The 6,278-nt window shown below is 45.6% G+C and overlaps 1 protein-coding gene across 1 annotated transcript in view; it reads right to left on the reverse strand.

Moving 5' to 3' along the window:
* LOC119583445 (nascent polypeptide-associated complex subunit alpha, muscle-specific form-like) overlaps positions 1-4,752 on the reverse strand; it is a 51,241-nt gene extending 46,489 nt beyond the window's left edge. Inside the window, 1 exon segment of the mRNA XM_037931934.1 lies at positions 4,543-4,752. The gene's annotated coding sequence lies outside the window, so the exon portion shown is untranslated.
* Positions 4,753-6,278: the final 1,526 nt, after the last annotated feature.

Below are 6,278 nucleotides of genomic sequence, written 5' to 3' on the forward strand. Positions count from 1 at the left end.
CCCCGGTGACCTGTGACCTGACCTGACCTCTCTTAAGCCGGAGGGGTATTGGGTGGTGTTCAAATTCCTCTTGGGTGTAAAAATAATACCAGTGCATTTGACTAAGGGGGGAGGGGGTGAGAGTGAGATGGAGGGAGTGAGAGGGAGATGGAGGGAGGGAGAGGGAGATGGAGGGAGGGAGAGGGAGATGGAGGGAGGGAGGGAGATGGAAGAGCAGACAGGCAGGTGGATTGACTGAGACACGCACAGTGTGTGTGTGTGTGTGTGTGTGTGTGTGTGTGTTGTGTGTGTGTGTGTGTGTGTGTGTGTGTGTGTGTGTGTGTGTGTGTGTGTGTGTGTGTGTGTGCGCGTGCGTGCGTGCGTGCGTGTGTGTGTGTGCGCGTGCGTACGTGCGTGAGAGAGATGGGGGAGGGGGAGACAGACAGACACGAGATAGAGTGCGAGATAACATGGAATAATACTCAGCCAAGACGCAAGCGTGACGCCTCACCCAACATATACGAGTGTCGTAGAGATGCGTTAAGTAGAGTTAATTAGTTTTGGAACGCCAGTGTGACGCAGTTGTAATTACAGTGAGATGCTTGAGTTACATCACCAGGTTGTCGTAAATCTGTTGTTTGTTTGTTCTCGTCGGTTTTAATTTAATTCGGTTTCATTATACGCATGGTGATAATGGCGTAATAAGGCTACGGTGTAGATGAAGATCGCCCTAAGCAAACACTTAATAACAGAGATGTTTGTGCTAAAAGTCACGGAGTTGTCGTAAATCATTTGTTTTGTTTTGTATCCATGTTAATTTAGTTCTGTTTCATTACACACGATAATAACCGGGAAATAAGGCAGCGGTAAAAAAATAACGAATCGCTTTCAATAAACCACTACCGTTATACACAAAGAATCGATATTCACCGCCTGTTTATTTCAACAGACATCACCCCTTTCTTCCTGTTTTCCTCTCTCTCTCTGTCTCTTTTACAAACACTTTTTTATTTCACCTTTTTTTTTTTTTTTTTTTTTTTTTTTTTTTTTTTTTTTTTTTTTTTTGTCAAACCACATCACACTGTTATTCGCGTCACAGACCCGCCGTCACAGCGAAAGACTGAGTGTCCGGTCCGCTATGACGATACCGTTACGGGCGGGCGAGCGGGAAGCTACGTTACTTACTACAGAGATTTATGACCATTTTACAGCTATGGTCAGAGAGGCGCGTCTATAGTCATAGCAGTGTGTTGTGCTTGTGTGTGTGTGTGTGTGTGTGTGTGTGTGTGTGTGTGTGTGTGTGTGTGTGTGTGTGTGTGCGTGTGTGTGCGCGTGTGTGTGCGTGCATTTGTGTGCGTGTGTGTGCGTGCATTTGTGTGTGTGTGTGTGTGCGTGTGCGTGTGCGTGTGCGTGTGCGTGTGCGTGTGCGTGTGTGTTCATGTGCGTGTATGTTCATGTTCGTGTATGTGTGTGTTCACACGTGTGCTTGAAAATGTGAATGTGTCCACACGTGTATGCGTAAGGGCGTATATGCCATTCCCGTTCCTTGTACCAACGTGACAATCTACTGCCGGTATTACAAAAGTATGCGGCAATGCGCCCGTGGGTTGGGTCTGCGCTGCAGCTGGGATCGTAAATTAGCTATTAAAAACATCGAAGCAATATGATACAAATACTTGAGACTGAGACTAAGACATGGAAGGAAATGGCACAGAGGGACGAGCGGTCTCTGCAGGTGCTGGAGGAAGGAAGAAAAGGCGAGGAGATAGGGAAGAAAGAGATGTCGTGAAATGAAGGAAAAGAAGAATAGGTGAGTGTGGGTGGATGAATGGATGAATGTGGATGTGGGTGTGAGGATGAGAGAGAGGGGGGTGGGAGGTAGACAGACAGAGAAACAGGAAATAGTCAGAAACGGAGAGCACTAACCAACTGTGACATGATTCGAGGAAATTATTTTATATAAAAAAAAATGTCCTTTGGGAAAAAAAATCAAGGAAAGATTTTATGGTCAGACTATAAGAAAATGGCCAATCATACAGAAAAAAATAAAATAAAAAATTAACTGGTAGAGGTTTCCTTCCTTATTGACCCCCTTTATAAAAAATCCACCCATCCATAACATTCCAACCCTTCTCGAGGATATAAATTCAAAAGGGGGTTTCAACAAGTATCATACTTCCCTCTTCGCAGGGTGTCTGCATTACAGTTCACGCTTGTGTAATATTCTTAATGAGTTCCTTGTGTTCCTCTCGAAGCTCGGGGGCTAGACGTGCCAGTTCAATATGAAAGGGACCCCCGTCTCCCAGGACAAGAAACGAGTCATCCTAGTGTTTGTTTACAGTATGGTGGCGGTGAATGGCTCAGTTCATACCAGGGGCATTTCCTTGGCCCTCTCATCTACCCGACTCCCCCGCCCCCCTAATCCTGCCTCCCCATGCAACCCCCAACCTTTCCCGACCTCAAAAGGAAACGCAATGGTGCAATAATTCTCCATCACCCCCACCCCTCCCTTGGGCACTTCCCCCACCAATGCCATGCGGTGGGACATAGTTGTTCGCATATCTTAGAGAAGGAGGAAGAGGGAGAAAAACTGGGTGAAACGAAACACAAATACGATTTCCGTCCGCTGGGGGAACAGTGAGAAAAAGAAGGGAGACATAGAGATCTTTGATTATAAAGCTTATTTTGGATAGTTTTACAATACTCAAAGCTTAAGAGAGTGGGAGTAAAAAGAGAGTAAGAGAGAGGGAGAGAAGGAAAGAAAGAGAAGGCGAGAGAGAGAGAATGTAATTGTGTGACTTTGCTATCAAACCAGAGATGTTAATTCCCAGACCGTGTCACGTTGTCTGGCACACACATTTACTCTCACACGCACACATGCAAACGATCACAGACACGCACACATGTAAGTGCTCAGATGCTGATATGCGCAAGAATACTCACACACACACAAAATTGCCTATTATTTACATAACAGTAGTACATGTATAGGGATAAGCGCTATGTACACAGATGCATTATTTAAGTAGCGATTTCCAGGAAGCATAAATTTACACTTAGCAACCCGATCAAGCCTCACTCCTTCCCAAAGCTTACCATTGTTCACTTTGGCGTTGCATGAGCCGGAGACGTGAATAAAAAGCTTGAAACCGTAATTATGCTTGAATATATTACCATCACTTTTTTCGGTAATTTTTTTTGTGTTTTGTTTGGTAATTGTCATTAAAGTTCAATTCAAATTATCATAATTTATGCCTTTTACTTTTATGTCATTAAGTTCTGTCCAAATTACCTTCATTAATCTTTAACACTTTCTGACTCCCTTTTCCTCTTCCTTTTTCTTTCACTTAAACACTCTTCCGTCTCCCTTTCTCTCTTTCCCCCTCTCTGTATCTGTCTTTCTGTTCGCTGTACCCTGGTCTCCTTATCTCTCTGAATCTCTCTCTACCTCTTTGAACCTCTCTCTCCCTCTCTACATCCTTCTCCCTCTCTCTCTGCTCCCATCCCCTTCTCTCCCTCCCTCCCTTTTCTGCCCTTCTCTCCCTCCCTCCCCTTTTCTGCCCTTCTCCCCCTCCCTCTCTCTGCCCTGCCTTGTCCTGTCCTGTCCTCCCTCTCTCTCTCTCTCTGTCTCTCTCTTCCTCTATTTTCTCTCTGTCTCTCTCTTCCTCTATTTTCTCTCAGTCTCTCTCTTCCTCTATTTTCTCTCAGTCTCTCTCTTCCTCTATTTTCTCTCTGTCTCTCTCTTCCTCTATTTTCTCTCTGTCTCTCTCTTCCTCTATTTTCTCTCTGTCTCTATCTTCCTCTATTTTCTCTCTTTCTCTATCTTCCCCTATCTTCACTCTGTCTCTCTCTTCCTCTATCTTCACTCTGTCTCTCTCTTCCTCTATCTTCACTCTGTCTCTCTCTTCCTCTATCTTCACTCTGTCTCTCTCTTCCTATATTTCTCTGTCTCTCTCTTCCTCTACCTTCTCCCTCTCTCTCTTTCTCCAACTTCATTTGCCTTCCCGCTTCCTCTATCGAACTCAAAACCGTTAAACACAATTTCGATATTAAACCAAACATACTCTCCTGTCTAATACTCGTATAAACCTCCTGGAGATATGTAGCCTTAGGATTATGTCCTATTACACTTGAAGGACACCACACTCAAAAGCACTTGTGTTGAGAATAAGGGTTGATATCAGTGATAAAGAATTCTTGATACATACTCGATCGAATATCACGGGGCTAAGGTAAAGAGATTATTGTATTGACAATTCTAAAGGTCTGAATTGTGGATATGTCTAAAATGGTTGTATTTGATTATTGGCTTTGTATCAGTATGATCATTTCTAAAGGAAATACCATGGCAGACTTAGTTTATTGTATTTACAACGTTTAAACCTGAATTTAACTGGTAATAACTTTACATGTTACACAAAAATTATATTCAACCTTATAACTTACCAACATAGCATCCACACAGCATAAAGTCGTATCTCATTCCAACCATACGGCTCCAATCCCAGAATACCAAACTCACAAAACATAAGAAAAAAAATTACAACAAAAAAATATACATACCGTTCACCAGAACGAAACTAAGCTCCGAAACACGAAGCCAAAACCTTCCCTGCTGTTTCTACGATAGAAAAAAAACAACACTATCCCGTACAGGATACGAGTAAACTGCACAATTGATTCGAACACAAGTCCACGACAGCCGCACAATAGCGTAACACTGTACACGACACTACTCGGCGAGATACTGCACTCCGCGAAGTCGAGTCTGTACCGAGACCGGGCGAACGAAATCTGAACGCGCTGGCCTAGAGAAGAGGTACTGCGCTGGTTGGCATCCTCGCGTTGTATTTCCTCCTTTTTTAAAACTTCTTCAAGGTGTAGGGCGAGGTGTGACAGTAATGTATCTATCTATTTTTTGTGTGTTTGCATGGAACAGCTAGTTCTGTTATTGTTGATTTTATGCCTTTGTTCAATCTTTCTGAGATGAGGCTCTGCTGTCAGAACGATTTGGGACTGGAGTTGTGCAGGGTGAGGTCAGTGTGCCATCTCGCTTTATTACCAAGTGTCCTTCTCTGCCTCTTCTACTGCTCTCTCTCTCTCTCTCTATCTATCTATCTATCTATCTATCTATCTCTATCTCCAGTACACCATCTAGTTTCATATATCCTCCAGTCTTTATATTCACCCCACTTGTCCTCCTTTTCTTTCCTCACCTCCATTCTCCTTTCCCCCTTATATCCCCTCAATCCTCATATTCCACCCACTCCCTTTCACTCCCTCCTCCCCATTCTCCCCCCTATCCCTTCCTTTTCATTTCTTTCTCTCTCTCTCTCTTCTCACTGTACCTCATTCTTTTCCTCTCTTCCTCCTTCTTCCCTGTCTCTCTCCACTCTCCTCACTTTCCCCCCTTCCCCTCTTCTTCCCCCCGTCCACCCAGCTCCTCTTCCTCATTTTCCTTATTCCCTGCCTTTCCCCTCCCTTTCCCACCCCTTTCCCCAAATTTCCCCTCCCTTTCCCACCCCTTTCCCCAAATTTCCTCTTCCTTCCCCACCCCTTTCCCCTACTTTTCCCCTTCCCTCCTCTTCTAGCCTCCTTCCATTCCCCCTCCACCCTCTTTCCTCCCCTCTCCTTCCACCGTTCCCTTCCTTTAAATCTCCCACTCTTTCCCCTTCTCCCCAACCCCCATTCATCTCCCCCTTCCTCTTCCCCTGCCTTTTAATCCCTTCCTTCTACACTTCTTCCACCCCCCCCCTTCTGGCCCCTTCCCTTGCTGTTATTCCCTCTTCTCTTCCTCCTCCTACATAGTCTCCTCTTCACTTCCATTTAAACCTCTCCCCCACCCTCTTCCCCTCCTCTCCAACTCTTTCTTCCCCTCTTCGCCTTTGCTAATTCCTTTCCTTCCCTTAAATCCTTCTCCCCTCCCCCCCCCTGCTTTCCTTTTAAGACCTTACTCTTTCCCCTCCCAACCCCCTTCCCTACTCAGAATCCCCCTATCCTCGACTCAGATTCCCCCTGACCCCTTTCCCTCCCTTCCTCCTCCTCCCTTCTTCCCTCTCTTTTCACTCCCTCTCCTTCCTCCTTCCTCCTCCCCAGCCCCTCTCCGCTTCCTTTTAATCCCCCCTCCCCTTCCCCCTTGCTCCCTCCCCAATCCCTCCTCCTCCGCTTCCTTTTAATCCCCCCTCCCCTTCTCCCTTGCCTCCCCCCTCCGAACCCAAGTGACAAAGGCGCCCCTGAGATGCATTCACTCATACACACAGAAGGCTCCACAGAATAACGGACGTGGCCCTTACGAATTA

Source organism: Penaeus monodon, chromosome 2 (genome assembly GCF_015228065.2).
Source record: "Penaeus monodon isolate SGIC_2016 chromosome 2, NSTDA_Pmon_1, whole genome shotgun sequence".
NCBI classification, from domain to species: Eukaryota; Metazoa; Arthropoda; class Malacostraca; order Decapoda; family Penaeidae; genus Penaeus; species Penaeus monodon.